The 14,900-nt window shown below is 44.6% G+C and overlaps 1 protein-coding gene across 1 annotated transcript in view; it reads right to left on the reverse strand.

Annotated features, from left to right (window-relative positions):
* The window catches only part of LOC126203210 (cuticle protein 19-like), a 549,356-nt gene that overhangs the window by 152,187 nt on the left and 382,269 nt on the right, over positions 1 to 14,900 (reverse strand). The window lies entirely within an intron of this gene.

Consider the following 14,900-nt stretch of genomic DNA (forward strand, 5'->3'; position numbering starts at 1 on the left):
AATTCCCTTCGCAGTGTTTACTCAGAATCTGGTGGAGATGGACCTGCATTCATTGAAAATAGAATTTCCTATCAGATTTTAAACTGACTGTCTTTGACAGCCGTCTCCAGTGCCTAACCGATAGGATCCACTGTTCTTACGTAGTGTTACATGTTTACGACTGATACACTATTTTATATCTACACCTACACCTACATCTACGTAGATACTCCGGAAGCCACCGTACGATGCGTGGTGGAAGGTACCCTGTACCAGTACTAATCATTTCCCTTCCTGTCCCACTCGCAAATACGGCGAGGGAAAAAGACTGTCTGTACGCCTCCGTAAGAGCCAGAATTTCTCGTATCTTATCATGGTGGTACTTACGCGAAATTTACGTTGGCGGCAGTAGAATTGTTTGGCAGTCAGCTTCAAATGCCGGTTCTCTAAATTTTCTCAATAGTGTTTCCCGACAAGAACGTCACCTTCCGTCCATGGATTCGCATTCGAGTTCCTGAATCACCTCTGTAACACTTACGTGTTGTTCGAACCTACCGGTAACAAATCTAACAGACCGCCTCTGAATTGCTTCAATGTCTTACTTCAATCCGACCGGGTACGGATCCCAAACGCTCGAGCAGTACTCAAGAACAGGTCGCATCAGCGTGCCATATGCGGTCTCCTTTACAGGTGAACCACTCTTTCCTAAAATTCTCCCAATAAACCGGTCGACCATTCGCCTTCCTTACCACAGTTCTCACATCTTCGTTCTATTGATTCTATGAACTACACGCCGGGCCATCGGTTGTGTAGGGGAGTGGCATACTAGGAAACAACATGGTTGCCAACTTGTTGGAAAATGGAGAGAGATTTGTAGGTGACTGTCACCTGGTGCAAAAATTAAGAGTTCGCCCCGAACGTAGATAAAAGTAATGAATTCTTGTAAATACACGAAAAAATCCGATTATTTTGATTACTTAATCGGCGATCAGTCGCTGCAATCTTTAGGTATCTAGGAAGTTCGGTCCGGAGCGATTTAAGGTGGAACGACCACGTTAATCCGACCACGTGGAAGGCAGATGTCAGATTCAGAGCTTTACTGAAGTAATCCTAACGGGTCGCTTAGAAAAATCCTCGGGCTTACCAATTCTCGAATATTGTTCGGCGATATGGGATTCTTATCAAGTTGGATTAACGCCAGAGGTAAACAGCAATCGAAGAGGAGCCACGCTATTCTATTTGAGAAGCTACGTTGTTGTGGAATACGTAGTTCACCATTTGCCTGATTTAGTTTTTATTTACAAAACAGCGTAGAGAAGGTTACCCTAGGCTGTTCTCTTGGATTAGAATCCTCTGCCACTAGAATTCCTGCGGAGGAGACATAACTAGAAATGAATGTACTAGAACAGAATTGAATATTTTCAACATGAATGAAAAAGGTGAACAGTAGCGTGAAAGCTGTAGAGAACGCCTCATGAAGATGCCAGGTCATAAAGTTCTCCAGGAGGTCCTGAACTACAAGCCGAATGGGGAAATAGATTCTGGAAGACTTCGAAAAAGGTGGGAATGGCTTTGTTTGTGAGTTAGGAACAACCAGTGGCCTAATCGTTGAAAGGAAGACGATAACGACTTTTCTTAAACCTAACAGCTATTCGAAATACAAGATCCGTTTTCTTTCTAAAACAAAATATGGCATTTCAGTCTTTTGATCGCTATTTTTTATTTTCAATGACCGGTTTCAGGCTAGCTGCCCATTTTCAGATCATATATTGCAGTGACACAGTAACTTGTCACTACAGAACTATCGCTTCTCTGTTATCTGACGTAATGAATTTTCTTTTATTTTTCTGTTGTCGTCTCTAACTGAAATTCTTGCTTGTTGCTAATATTAAATAGTCACATGTTTATAAAAAAACTTCCCGCATGCGAGTAGGGCTCGCGTACTGACGCTTCTGTGCAAACTTAATTACGTATACAGACAGTCCATCGATTCCGGGAATCGAGAACCCGGCGATTTCTGCCATGTTGTCGACATGGATACTTGTAAGATATTGGTCCAATGCATTACAAGACTTTCGAGGAGAATATTTTAATTTCAGGTTTGAAGTCGGAACACAAATGACAAAAGAAATATTATTTTCGTGTGATATAACTACAAATTAACAATTTCCCCTTTACTTGTACTGTAAAATAATTCCTCTTGCCAAATATCTTGATTTTAGGACAAGTGGGGAGTACCCGACAGGTTTTGATGAGTGATTTGGCGAGTATCAAAATCGATGACATAAATCGCTGTATCTTTTGACTGCGTTGATTTAGAAGCTAACGTTTATTATACCGCCAAGAGACATACGGCTCAGTATGGCAGAAAGTTTAACTTGATGCGCCTACCTGTTCCTGAGAAAGAGGGGGCTTGGCAGACGGAAGGACGTTCAGACAGAAAGGCAGCCAAATAGCAAATGACAATTTTCTTCGTGTGGTATAACAACAAATTAAAAATTTTCTGATTTTTTTCCCTTTGGTTCTAGTGTGAAACATTGGTACTTGCCAAATTTTATGATTCTAGGTGAACGGTATACACACTGTAGGTTATGATGGGTCAGTTTGCGAGTGCAAAATATGTGACATATATGGCCATATCTTTTGATTACACTGACTTAGAGGCTTCCCTGTTTTACATCGAGACACAGACCTGAAACTTTAATATACACTACTGGCCATTAAAATTGCTACACCACGAAGATGACGTGCTACACACGCGAATTTTAACCGACAGGAAGAAGATGCTGAGATATGCAAATGATTACCTTTTCAGAGCATTCACACAAGGTTGGCGCCGGAGGCGACACCTACAACTTGCTGAAATGAGGAAAGTTCACAACCAATTCCTCATACACAAACAGCAGTTGACCGGCATTGCCTGGTGAAACGTTGTTGTGATGCCTCGTGTAAGAAGGTGAAATGTGTACCATCACGTTTCCGACTTTGATAAAGATCGGATTGTAGCCTATCGCGATTGCGGTTTATCGTATCGCGACATTGCTGCTCGCGTTGGTCGACATCCAATGACTGTTAGCAGAATGTGGAATCAGTGGGTTCAGGAGGGTAACACGGAACGCCGTGCTGGATCCCAACGGCCTCGTATCACTAGCAATCGAGATGACAGGCATCTTATCCGCATGGCTGTAAAGGATCGTGCAGCCACGTCTCGATCCATGAGTCAAGAGATGGGGACGTTTACAAGACAACAACCATCTGCACGAACAGTTCGACGACGTTTGCAGCATCATGGACTATAAGCTCGGAGACCATGGCTGCCGTTACCCTTGACGCTGCATCGCAGAGGGGAGCGCCTGCGATGGTGTACTCAACGACGAACCTGGGTGCACGAATGGCAAAACGTCATTTTTTCGGATGAATCCAGGTTCTGTTTACAGCATCGTGAGGGTCGCATCCGTGTTTGGTGACATCGCGGTGAACGCACATTGGAAGCGTGTGTTCCTCATCGCCATACTGGCGTATCACCCGGTGTGATGGTATGGGATGCCATTGGATACACGTCTCGATCACCTCTTGTTCGCATTGACGGCATTTTGAACAGTGGACGTTACATTTCAGATATGTCACGACCCGTGGCTCTATCCTTCATTCGATCCCTGCGAAACCCTACATTTCAGCAGGATAATGCACGACCGCATCTTGCAGGTCTTGTACGGGCCTTTCTGGATACAGAAAATGTTCAACTGCTGCCCTGGTTAGCACATTCTCCAGATCTCTCACCAATTGAAAACGCCTGGTCAATGGTGGCCGAGCAACTAGCTCGTCACAATACGCCAGTCACTACTCTTGACGAACTGTGGTATCGTGTTGAAGCTGCTTGGGCAGCTGTACCTGTACACGCCATCCAAGGTCTGTTTGACTCAATGCCCAGGCGTATGAAGGCTGTTATTACGACCAGAGGCGGTTGTTCTGGGTACTGATTTCTCAGGATCTATGGACTCAAATTTCGTGAAAATGTAATTACATGTCAGCTATAGTATAATATATTTGTCCAATGAATACCTGTTTATCATCTGCATTTCTTGTTGGTGTAGCAATTTTAATGGCCAGTAGTGTAAGGTTCACCTTGATACGTATACCCGTTCCTGAGGAAAACATTCGAACATTCGGACGGACAGACAGATGGACAAGAAAGTGATCGCATAAGGCTTCCGTTTTTAGGGACTGAGGTACAGAACCTTAAAAATCAAACTCTAGGTGAAAAAAGGTTTTGGACTCAAACAGGGGCTACGGAGACGGACAGATGAAGGACGCCAGAACAAGGAAAAAGTGCAGATGTTTCGAAATGGGAGCAGACGGTTCGCTATTACATCTGTCTTATGTCACCGACCCAGCCAAGTAAGTCACGGCCTTTGCAGCCGAAATATGCAGCGAGTCTCGACAGATAATTGGCTGAGAGGGAGATACCAAACGTAGAACCTCGGCGGTTTAGTTCTGTCGCGGTGCAGACAGCATTCCAGATCTGCAGCAGACAGCGTCGCGGATGCCGCTCTGGACGTTCTCCGCAGAGCTGCGACGGTGTTGGCAGCGGGGCGTTTACGGCGCTCTGTCTCCTTTCATCTGCCGCCTTATCTGGTGAGCGGCCGGCTGTGAAGGGAGGAGAGGCGTTTCCCAAGAGGAGAGCTGTAACCAGCGCCAGCCAGTCGCTCCACTTGAGGCGGCGTAATGAGGCGCATTCCGCGTGGACCGCAAGCAGAGCCACAACGCCCTCCGAGGGAGGAAAATGTGCTTCTCTGCGAAAAAGCGCCGCGGCATAAAGGGGTCGCGTCGCACCTGCGAAAGCAGTCACTTCATGGACAGATGCTGTGCTGTACTGCGCAGTGAAGGGCACAAGTATAACAGAAACTTTGAAGAGGCTTTGGAAATATTCTCCGTGATCTTCTATTTAACAACGCGGCTCTCTATAAATGAAAGAGTATGGCATTCATCCATTAAATTTCGGTAGTGCTGCCTTGTTACTTTTTTTTTTTTAATATTCCGGCTGTATATCTTCCCGACATCTTCAGAGTCATCCAAATGAAGCTACTGTACATTCTAGTGGGGGAAGTTGGGGTAGCTAAGAGGAAAGATGGCCAACGTTGACAATTTTAATTGTTGGGTCTAAAAATTTATTACAGTGAAAGATAAACAAGACATGAACGACATGTATGAGCTATTACGACTTATACAGCACTGTGCTGTATACGGTTGCCTTGGAGTAAAAGCAGGTACTCTGTGAATGACATTTTTCACTCAGCAGTGGAGTGTGAGTTGATATGAAACTTCCTGTCAGATTAAAACTGTGTGCCGGACCAAGACTCGAACTCGGAACCTTTGCCTTTCGCGGACAAGTGCTCTACCAACTGAGCTACCCAAGCACGACTCACGCCCTGCCCTCACAGCTTTACTCCTGCCAGTATTTCGTCTCCTACCTCCCTAACTTTACAGAAGCTCTCCTGCGATCCTTGCAGAACTAGCACTCCTGAAAGAAAGGATATTGCGGAGACATGGCTTAGCCACAGCCTGGGGAATATTTCCAGAATGACATTTTTCACTCTGCGGCGGAGTGTGCGACGATATGAAACTTCCTGCCAGATTAAAACTGTGTGCTGGACCGAGACTCGAACTCGGGATCTTATATCCTTTCTTTCAGGAATGCTAGTTCTGCAAGGATCGCAGGAGAGCTTCTGTAAAGTTAGGAAGGTAGGAGACGAGATACTGGCAGAAGTAAAGCTGTGAGGACGGGGCCTGTGTCTTGCTTGGGTAGCTCCGTTGGTAGAGCAATTGCCTCGAAAGGCAAATGTCCCGAGTTAGAGTCTCTGACCGGCACACAGTTTTAACCTGCCAGGAAGTTTCAGGTACTCTGTGGATTATTTATTTTTATTTTATTTATTTATTGTTCCGTGGGACCAAATTAAGGAGAAGTCTCCATGGTCATGGAACGAGTCAATACATGAAATTATAACAGTTAAAATGAAGTATAATAAACATATTCAGCCGACAAGTCGTAAGTATAAATAAAGAAAATCAACAATGTAACACTGGAATTTGCTTAATTTTTTAGCTCTTCCAGGAGCTCCTCGACAGAATAGAAGGAGTGAACCATGAGGAAACTCTTCAGTTTAGACTTAAAAGAGTTTGAGCTACTGCTAAGATTTTTGAGTTCTTGTGGTAGCTTATTGAAAATGGATGCAGCAGAATACTGCACTCCTTTCTGCACAAGAGTCAAGGAAGTGCATTCCACATGCAGATTTGATTTCTGCCTAGTATTAACTTAGTGAAAGCTGCTAACGCTTGGGAATAAGCTAATATTGCAAACAACAAACGACATTAAAGAAAAAATATATTGTGAAGGCAATGTTAGAATTCCCAGACTATTGAATAGGGGTCGACAAGAGGTTCTCGAACTTACACCACATATAGCTCGAATAGCCCATTTTTGAGCCAAAAATACCCTTTTTGAATGAGAAGAATTACCCCAAAAAATAATACCATACGACATAAGCGTATGAAATTGTGCGAAGTAGACTACTTGTCGTGTTGAACTGTCACTTATTTCAGATACTGTTCTAATGGTAAATAAAGCAGCATTTAGTTTCTGAACAAGATCCTGAACATGGGCTAAACACAACAGCTTACTATCTATCGGAACGGCTAGGAACTTGAACTGTTCCCTCTCGCTTATAATATGCCCATTCTGTCTGATCAAAATATCGGTTCTTGTTGAATTGTGAGTTAGAAACTGTAAAAACTGAGTCTTACTGTGATTTAGCATCAAATTATTTTCCACAAGCCACGAACTTAATTCATGAGGCAATGTTATATTTTTGGTCTGAGGCATGGGACACATCGATATTCATGAAAGTCATCCTCAGTCCACCATGTAGAAATCTCACACACTTCAAATACTTTACCCAGTCATCTAATTTTCTCGTTGACGAGTAGGTCTCTTTGCAAAGAAGATAAGAAGTTTCATTCTCATCTTCAGAAGAACCGTTTGGCTCACACTTCTTCAGATTCTCCTGAGTCTTTTTTTTATGACAGACCCTGAGTCCTGCAAAAAATTTTATATGCTGCTGGGAAGATGCTTTGGCCGCACTGAGTTCATTTTTGCAGAGAGACTCCGCGATCCCGTCGCATTTTCCTCTTCGCCTGGTTTGTAGATGGTCTCTCGTAATGAGGGTCTGTTTTACACTCCCCGGTGATAGAGTGAAGGAGCGCCTTGTTTGCACTTCAGTCGCGGACCAGGACGTAGAGAGGAAGCAGCAAACTGACTCCGTTGTGTTCTGGGAATCTGGCATTATTCTTTCTGTTGTGTCTGATAGTGGTCATTCCTCTTCGCCAAATGCATTTGCATTAACCAGAAAAATACCTGCCTGTTTAAACCCACATAGGTCATTTTGCATTGTTGCTGTTCTAGTACACGCAGGTCCGAACAATTAAGCTGTTTGGTACTGCGTTGCCCTTCCTCCAAGATGACTGTTACGCCATTTTTTAATTTCCTGACCGTATAAAGCATCCAGTCGTCCCATATCAAATGACACTATATCTCTTCAATAAGAAATAATTAATCACGTTATTAGTGACAAAAATAATCTAAAAATTTAAACTTCCTGGCAGATTAAAACTGTGTGCCGGACCGAGACTCGAACTCGGGACCTTTGCCTTTCGCGGGCAAGTGCTCTACCGACTGAGCTACCCACGCACGACTAACGCCCCGTCCTCACAGCTTTTATTCCGCCAGTACCTCGTCTCCTACCTTCCAAACTTCACAGAAGCTCTCCTGCGAACCTTTCTTCCAGGAGTGCTAGTTATGCAAGATTCGGAGGAGAGCTTCTGTAAAGTTTGGAAGGTAGGAGACGAGGTACTGGCGGAATTAAAGCTGTGAGGACGGGACGTGAGTCGTGCTTGGGTAGCTCAGTCGGTAGAGCACTTGCCCGCGAAAGGCAAAGGTCCCGAGTTCGAGTCTCGGTCCGGTACACAGTTTTAATCTGCCAGGATGTTTCATATCAGCGCACACTCCACTGTAGAGTGAAAATTTCATTCTAGAATCTAAAAATTGTTGCAAAATGATAGTAAATTCTATATGTAAATATTAAATTGTAGTTATTAAAATGTTTACACACAAGCAGCGTACCGTTAAAGGCACATAAAAATAAGTTATATGGAACGAAGTCGTGGGGTAACATCAGATAGCTCCATGTTTACCCCATTGCTTCTAGGCTACCCGGTTTCATCTCAGCTATATCTTACCAATAAAATTCCTTCTGCATAAGAAGCAACGTGAAGAATCGTTTAATATGACGCTTGCTCATAAAGCCTATTCATTGTATTATTAGTTTCAACTTGTAGTACGACGATATAAGTTCCTTTTTGAACACAAGATATCACAAAGACACACAACCACAAAAATGTAACAAATTATTTTGCTCAACAACAACACGTCGGAACTACCAAGCCTCTTGGCGGTACTGAAGTTGCCGGTTGTCTTCGTGGTCTAACGGCCAAATAACAATGTTGCCAACTCGTAAAGAAGAATACGAAGGTTCCCGGATTCATCCTCATATCAGATTATACCCCAATTTCCCCTGATTGTTCCACCATTTAAACCAAAGACAGAAAGCGCTACAGACGTTCAATGGGGACAAAGAGTATGCATAAACTGACTGTGTGGCTGCGCGGTCGATCCCAGCTAGAATATCGAAGTGCCATTATCAGCTATATTCAAACGACATCTTTACAAGTTTATTAAAGACAGCGATGGATTCGTGATTCTGCCAGGCTGAAAGAGCTCTTTCTGTTAGTTAAATCCTTCGATAAACGAGTTTCGGTTGCTTCTTTTAACACGAGTCCTAATAATTCGTACGGCATAGAGAGACAAGTCTTGATGCACAGCTCTGTCACAGCTGATTTATTGGGCTGCAAGAAGTGGGTGTATGTACGGTGATCCTTGCACCTTACCTGAATTGTACGAGTCGTATACCCCACAGACGGAAGGCCACACTCGCACGGGATCTTATAAATCCTCGCTTTGTGAGCATCAAGTCATCTTTGACAGAACAAAAAAGTTATGCTGGTTTTTTTACATATAATTTTCGATTATTCCACTTTAGGAGAACCTGTGAAATTGAAGCCGTTTACAATCCGTTTAATTACTGTGGCTTCCGCCGAATACAAGGCTTTCGGTAAAACAGCTGTTGCAGTCTCGTAGATTTGATTTACGAGATCTGTTTTGTTGTAGTGATTCCATGTCAGTTGGTATGGTTTCTCCTCAGTACTTGCAGTGAGTGACCTGTGCGACTTTTCCACATTGTGTTTCTAATGGGGGCTTCTTTGTTGATTTTGTTTCCATATCTGTTTTGTTTCATAGGAAATTTATCAAGTAGTACTTTGACTTCATCTTTGTTGTCCGTTAATATGGTTAGTTCACCTGCAAAGGGCGTGCATTTCACAGTAAATATTTTTCCTTTCTCCTTTCCAGTATGGATACGTTTGAAGCGCTTTTTACCATTCTCTGATTATTTTTGCTGACACACCCTTTAACAAGAGTATCTCCTTCTCTGAGTCCCATGCGCATTTCGAATGAGTTTGAGATTTCTCCCACGGATATCATTTTTGAGATGGTTCATATGTATATGCCATTGAGAGTAGGTAGATCATGAGGAGTAGATTCAAGCACGTAGTCGGAAAGGCCTTTCTTCCTCCACGCCGAATGGTTCCTTTCGTCGCGATGTGTGGCAATTGTATCTTAAATTTACCTGTACTGTGTAGGTGAGTGGATTAGACAAGTGTTTATGCTGATGAGAAAAGCGCGGGAAGGAGAAAGCCGCTGTCTGCACACAGCCTAATCTCGAGTACACGAAGTGTATTCGCGGTTGCGAATACGAACAACCTTCAGCTGTACAAGGGAATAACGACAGTAAAAATTTGTGCCGGACTGGGACACGAACCCGGGTTTTCCGCTTTACGTGGGCAGTCGCCTTAACCGCCTTGTCTATCCGTCCACGGCTCACTGCTAGAGGGAAACATCCACATGTCATCGTTCCCGCGTCACAACATGTACTCGTACAAAGATTATGTAATTCCCGTACAGGGGATAACATTTTAATTCAACGTCGCTACCAGGTATCGGCGGATAAATACGATATTGCAGTGCGTCTGTTAAAAATAACGATGCACGTCCGAAGAAAATTACATCATTCTTCTTAACAACACAGGCACTGCAATATCGTACTCTCGAATAGCTATAAGAGGGCCGCCGAGATAATGTCCACATCAACAGCGTTACATGCTTTCACTGAAGGAGACGCTATAGAAGAGGTTTGCAATTCAATCCAGAACATTAGCGCAAAGTCTGCTGATCAGGAACTTCACGCTCACATTTGCTCTCCTTGCTGCTGTGGCCGAGCGGTTCTAGGCGCTTCATTCCGGAACCACGCTGCTGCTACGGTCGCAGGTTCGAATCCTGCCTCGGGCATGGATGTGTGAGATACCCTAAGGTTAGTTAGGTTTAAGTAGTTCTAAGTATAGGGGACTGATGACCTCCCATAGTGCTTAGAGCCATTTGAACCATTTGAGTTCTCCTTGCCGGCGACATACTGACGGTGAAAATTTCTTCCACCACCGGGATTCGAACCTGCGAACTCTAATACGTGTGTCACAGCACAACTGGGCATTATCAACTTGGACGAAGGAGACGTGCAAGACTACCGGACGTCTAGAAAAGCACTGTGATGGTCAAACCAATCTGTGGCTTGCGGACGGATTCATCTTACGTCTGGAGGTAACATCCCTGTTGTGTATGACTTCATACACAACGGTAAGGGGAGGTGCGCTACACAGTGGTGCAGCAACTGTCATTGTAGGAAATCTGGACAGGAGCGGACATAATTAGCAAACAAGATAACACATTAAACAGAAGATTTACTTAACTGTACTTCTGCAAGCTTACGAAGACTCACTACGAGCAATGAGGAAAGAAACAGAGTCCGGGTACCATAATGTTCACAAAAAAGTCTCTCTGAACTGAAGCATGAACGATGAAGACGGAGCCACGATCAGGTGGCGTCTGCAAGGCGTCCTTTAGTGAAGTGGCACTCAGCGCGAGTGGGGCTGAGCGGCTGTTCTATACTGCGGCGGCAGAGGGCGCTCGCAGTACACATCTGTTGCAGGTGTGGCTCAGCAAATGTGCTCCATCGGTTCCGCCAGATCATGCACGACCGCTGTCGATGTCGGATGGAAACCTGCATTGTCGTTGCCAACTGTAATATGACGGTAGGGTGGTGATCCCACAATCTCGACATCGACCTGACATGGTGCAACATCGCAGTACTGTAATGTTTCCGTCAACAGAGACATTCGAATGACGACGCCGGTGATGCAATAATGGTACAGGAGCTAAATGACTGGAAAAGGGCGTGAAAATGCACCAGGGACGGACTAGAAAAACTTGGAGAAGAAGATCGATAGGACTGTTTCCTTTAATGACAGATGTGGAAAGTGTTACACGATGAGCGCCTTGAACGAGCGCTACGAAGATGATACTTCGGTATTTCCATGCCTGTGCAACATCTCTGTTTAAATGTTCTGGTTATGAGACATTATTTCCAGTATAAAATGTTTCAAATGGCTCTGAGCACCATGGGACTCAACTGCAGATGTCATAAGTCCCCTAGAACTTAGAACTACTTAAACCTAACTAACCTAAGGACATCACACACATCCATGCCCCAGGCAGGATTCGAACCTGCGACCGTAGCGGTCACGCGGTTCCAGACTGAAGTGCCTAGAACCGCACGGCCACACCGGCCGGCTAGGGACAGAGACTACTGTGTAATCTAATGGTATTCTGTGGTGGACAGCGATGAGTCCTTTGTGGTGGACAGATCAACATTAATGTGACCATAGAGTACCTACTGAAAAGTCGGAGCAAACGTGTATTTTCGAAACCTATAAATCTTCAACTCCTAAAATGATGATGTGGAGAGCTTCTGGATATGACAGGGCTGATTTGGTAGTTATTGAAGGAAAGCTGTATGCTAGCCATAGTCTGACAAGAAATGTAAGCGCAACCTCCATGCACATGTCTGAGTTCTCTCACAGAGGTTGACATACACTACTGGCCATTAAAATTGCTACACCAAGATGAAATGCAGATGATAAACGGGTATTCATTGGACAAATATATTATACTAGAACTGACATATGATTACATTTTCAAGCAATTTGGGTGCATAGATCCAGAGAAATCAGTACCCAGAACAAGCACCTCTGGCCGTAATAACGGCCATGATACGCCTGGGCATTGAGTCAAACAGAGCTTGGATGGCGTGTACAGGTACAGCTGCCCATACAGCTTCAACACGATACCACAGCTCATCAAGAGTAGTGACTGGCGTATTGTGACGAGCCAGTTGTTCGGCCACTATTGACCAGACGTTTTCAGTGGGTGAGAGATCTGGAGAATATGCTGGCCAGGGCAGTAGTCGAACATTTTCTGTATCCAGAAATGCCCGTACAGGACCTGCAACATGCGGTCGTGCATTATCCTGCTGAAATGTAGGGATTCGCAGGGATCGAATGAAGGGTAGGACCACGGGTCGTAACAAATCTGAAATGTAACGTCCACTGTTCAAAGTGCCGTCAATGCGAACAAGAGGTGACCGAGACGTGTAACCAATGGCACCCCATACCACCACATCGGGTGATATGCCAGTATGGCGATGACGAATACACGCTTCCAATGTGCGTTCACCGTGATGTCACTAAACACGGATGCGACCATCATGATGCTGTAAACAGAATCTGGATTCATCCGGAAAAATTACATTTTGCCATTCGTGCACCCAGGTTCGTCGTAGAGTACACCATCGCAGGCGCTCCTGTCTGTGATGCAGCGTCAAGAGTAACCGCAGCCATGGCCTCCGAGCTGACAGTCCATGCTGCTGCAAACGTCGTCGAACTGTTCGTGCAGATGGTTGTTGTCTTGCAAACGTCCCCACCTGTTGACTTTGGGATCGAGACTTGGCTTCACGATTCGTTACAGCCATGCGGATAAGATGCCTGTCATCTGGACTGCTAGCGATACGAGGCCGTTGGGATCCAGCACGGCGTTCCGTATTACCCTCCTGAACTCACCAATTCCATATTCTGCTAAGAGTCATTGGATCTCGACCAACGCGAGTAGCAATGTCGCGATATGATAAACTGCAATCGCGATAGGTTACAATCCGACCTTTATCAAAGTCGGAAACGTGATGGTACGCATTTCTCCTCCTTACACGAGGCATCACAACAACGTTTCACCATGCAACGCCGGTCAACTGCTGTTTGTGTGTGAGAAATCAGTTGGAAACTTTCCTCATGTCAGCACGTTGTAGGTGTCGCCACCGGCGCCAACTTTGTGTGAATGCTCTGAAAAGGTAATCATTTGCATATCACAGCATCATCTTCCTGTCAGTTAAATTTCGCGTCTGTAGCACGTCATCTTCGTGGTGTAGCAATTTTAATGGCCAGTAGTGTATAAGTTCCTGTTTCATATATCGATGTCTTAATGTTATTGCGTTAATACAATATTTATATTCTTAAGCTGCTTTCAAAGTGTTTGTTGAATAGTTGTTTTTTCAACATTATTTAGTTTATGTAGCATATATGTATTATTAGTAATATACGACTTTAAGCAACATTATTTCTATTTTGCTGCTTCTATGAAGTTTGTAGACGCGTTGGTTTGCAATATTGTTGTATTACCCTTATTGTTGATGATCCCTATGGATTCATTTTTCTCTGTTTGACTAATTCCATTGTACTTTGTGTTTCGATACTATGTACGATTGGCAGTCAATAAGTAATCTAACACACTTCCTCTGAAAGCAGGTTCGCTTTATTCAGGTTTCCAATTCCCCATACTGTCACAAACTCTCTTGGCTACAAAACCATATTTTTCAACATAATGTCCAATCAGTGCGATGGCCTTACACCACCTTACTGGAAGGTCCTATATGCCCGCAAGGTACCACTATACTGGTCGATACCGGAGCCAACATCTTGGCTGCATCAACAACCTCCCCGTCATCCACCTACTGCTTCCCGCACAGTACGCCCAAACAGATGGAAGTCTGATTCGGGCTGTAGGATGGATGAGGAAGAACAGCCAGTGAAGTTTTGGGAGCTCCTCTCGGATGCGCAGACTTAGGTGGGGCTTTACGTTGTATCGAGAAGGAGAAGTTCGTTTGCACTTCAATTTCCTAAGTTGATCGTTGCGCCACGAAGGAGGACACCAAACAGAATAACCTCTTCAGTGTCCCAGAAGACAGTCGCCATGATTTTACGGGCTGAGGGAGCGACTTTAAACTTTTTCTTCGGAGGAGAGGTGGCGTTCCGTCACTCCATGGATTGCCTTTTCTTTCCGGTTCGAAGTGATGTGCGCATGTTTCATCACTTGTGCCGATGGTCGACAAAAATGTTACGATCAGCCTAGCAACGAGCAAATAATTCCGCGCAGATGGTCCTCCGTTGCTCATTATGGTCTTCTGTTAGGCGACGAGGAACTCAGAGCTCACGCTAAGAGGCGAGGCATACAACTTTGAGTATCCCAACTTGTGGACGAGAATTTCAGCACTACCAAGAGAGACGTCCAGCTGAGCAGAGAAGTGTTTGTGATCCGCTGATCATCTCGACTGAGAGCGTCTGCGAGTTTCAACATTGCAGGAGTTACATCTGCGTGAGCCCTGCCGGCACGTGGAAGATCGGACAATTTGCCAGACCTTGCTGCGATGATGAGAAACGCTTCGCCCAACGACTCACCGTGCTTTTGTTCACTGCCACCTCTACATTCGGCAAGCGTCTATGAATATCTGCTATGCTCTGGTTTGCGGCCAAAG

The sequence above is a fragment of the Schistocerca nitens genome, chromosome 9 (genome assembly GCF_023898315.1).
Source record: "Schistocerca nitens isolate TAMUIC-IGC-003100 chromosome 9, iqSchNite1.1, whole genome shotgun sequence".
Lineage (NCBI taxonomy): Eukaryota > Metazoa > Arthropoda > Insecta > Orthoptera > Acrididae > Schistocerca > Schistocerca nitens.